Raw genomic sequence first — 2,692 nt, 5'->3', positions numbered from 1 at the left:
TTTGATATTTAATTTAGATTCTATTTTTAGTTTTAGCTTTTCCCCAAACAATCAAACATTATCCACCTTAGCTTTACGAAGTAACCTTAGAAAACGGTATATCGATTCATAAGTCCCTGTGGGATCGATATCTTTTAAAACTACGCGATAGAATTGTGCACTTGCAGTTTGTACCCCAATTTCGACTCATAAAGTCGCGATCAAGTTTTTGGCGCCGTTGCCGGGGACTTTTGTTTAGTCGATATCGTAACTCTTCCGTTACGCTGTAGAGACTAAGGTTTCTTTTTCTTTTCTTTCTATCGTCGATTTGTATGCCACATACTCGCTCACAAGGCGAGCCGTTCTACTTACGAATCAACGATATCGAACTATATCTCCGAGTCTTACGACGAATTCGGGAATATCGTGCTGCAAACAATCTCCCTCCTGTCGAACTTCCTGATTTCAAAAACATTTTCCCTTCGATACCCGAGATGGCAGAACCAGCTCGTGCTCTTCGAGATTACGCCGCTCCATCGCAAGATGAACCGCATTCAAGTATTGCTCCGCCAGCAATCGAAGCAAACAACTTCGAACTTAAACCTTCGCTGTTGCAGGCAGTGCAACAGAACCAATTCTCTGGAAATCCTACCGAGGATCCAAACCTTCATTTATCCGTATTTGTCCAATACGCTGATACTGTTAAAGCTAATGGTGTCACTTCAGAGGCAATTCGACTTCGTCTTTTTCCTTTCTCATTAAGAGATAGCGCTAGAAGATGGCTTCAGTCTCTCCCTTCCAACTCTGTCACCACTTGGAACGAGTTGAAGAAGGTTTTTCTTGCCCGATATTTTCCGCCAAGCAAAACAGCTATGTTAAGAGCCCAGATAAATGGATTTAAACAGAAGGATAACGAGTCTCTTTTTGAAGCATGGGAAAGATACAAAGACATGATGAGACTTTGCCCACACCATGGTTTAGAAGACTGGTTAGTAATTCACACATTCTATAATTGTCTCTTGTACAACACAAGGTTAACAATAGACGCCGCTGCGGGTGGTGCACTAATGAACAAACCTTATGCTGATGCTTACCAGCTTATCGAAAGCATGGCCCAAAACCACTATCAGTGGGGAATTGAACGAACAATGGTGGAAAAACCTCAAACGAAAACCGGCATGTACGAGATAACTAACCTTGATCATGTTAATGCAAAAGTGGATGCTCTGGTCCAGAAAATTGAAAGTTTAAATGTATCACCTCCAACCGCCGTGGTTGCTATAACTCAGAATTGCGAAGTCTGCGGAATCCAAGGTCACACTCCTACAGATTGTCAACTCTTAACAGGAATCCAAGCAGAGCAAGTAAACTATGCTCAAGGAAGCCCCTACTCGCATACCTATAACTCAAATTGGAAGAATCATCCCAATTTTTCATATAAGAGTAATAATGCTTTGTACGCACCTAGACAGTCTCCAAATCAAGCCCCAGCTATACCTCCGGGATATCAAAAACTGAACCCATCTACACATAGCAATAACGCCCCTAGGAAATCCAACTTGAAAATCATGATGGAAAACTTTATAGCTTCTCAACAACAAACCAATAAAGATTTCTTAAACCAGAATGTACACACTGGCGAACAAATTAAACAACTAGCAAGCAAAGTAGATGCCCTGGCTACCCATAACAAAATGCTGGAAACACAAATATCACAAGTAGCTCAACAACAAGCGCCTACTGCTGCCCCAACTAGTACATTTCCTGGACATCCCCAACCTAACCCGAGAAGCCACGCTCATGCAATCATACTAAGAAGTGGAACGGAAGTAGAAGGACCATCTGATCCAAGGATAGGAAACCAAAACCCTAAAAAGTCAACTGAGGAAGAAAATAGACCTAAGGAAAAGGAAGAGAGTAATAAGGAAACCGTAGAAAAGAAGGAACCTTATGTACCTCCACCACCTTATAAACCACCTGTCCCTTACCCTCAAAGGCTTGTTAAAACCAAAGATGCGGGCCAATTTAAAAAATTTGTCGACCTCCTTAAACAACTAAACGTTACAATCCCGTTTACCGAAGCTATTACGCAGATGCCCTCATACGCCAAGTTCTTAAAATAAATTCTTTCTAATAAAAGGAAACTTGAAGATAGCGAAACCGTTACACTCCCTGTCGAATGTAGCGCTATAATCCAGAACATGCCTCCTAAACTCAAGGATCCGGGTAGTTTCTCTATACCCTGTCACATACGAAAATTTGTCATCGACAAAGCCTTATGCGATTTAGGAGCCGGAATTAGTGTTATGCCTTTATCCATATGCAAGAGACTGGAAATGGGAGAATTAAGACCAACCAAAATGTCTGTGCAACTAGCAGATCGTTCTGTTAGATACCCTGTAGGAATTCTTGAAAACGTTCCCGTACGCATAGGTCAATTCTACATCCCAACTGATTTTACAATTATGGACATTAGAGAAGATGATATTACACCCATTATACTGGGAAGACCGTTATTAGCAACTGCCGGTGCAATCATAGACGTAAAACGAGGACGACTCACCTTCGAAGTAGGAGAAGAGAAAATTGAGTTCATTCTTTCCCAATTTTTGAAAGCACCTGCAATAGAAGACACATGTTACTTCATGGATATCATCGATGAATGCATAAAAGAAACAGAGTTAGAAAAGGACAAATCATCCGACTATCTTGT

At 41.2% G+C, this 2,692-nt stretch overlaps 1 non-coding gene across 1 annotated transcript; it reads right to left on the bottom strand.

The window, feature by feature from the left end:
* Positions 1–851: 851 nt before the first annotated feature.
* On the bottom strand, positions 852–958 carry LOC127090125 (small nucleolar RNA R71). Its single transcript, XR_007791656.1, has one exon. It is a non-coding gene; the product is annotated as a small nucleolar RNA R71 (small nucleolar RNA).
* Positions 959–2,692: the final 1,734 nt, after the last annotated feature.

This window comes from Lathyrus oleraceus, chromosome 5 (genome assembly GCF_024323335.1).
Source record: "Lathyrus oleraceus cultivar Zhongwan6 chromosome 5, CAAS_Psat_ZW6_1.0, whole genome shotgun sequence".
NCBI classification, from domain to species: domain Eukaryota; kingdom Viridiplantae; phylum Streptophyta; class Magnoliopsida; order Fabales; family Fabaceae; genus Lathyrus; species Lathyrus oleraceus.
The sequence above is the reverse complement of the archived record's forward strand: the minus strand, read 5'-3'. Positions and strand labels throughout refer to the sequence as shown.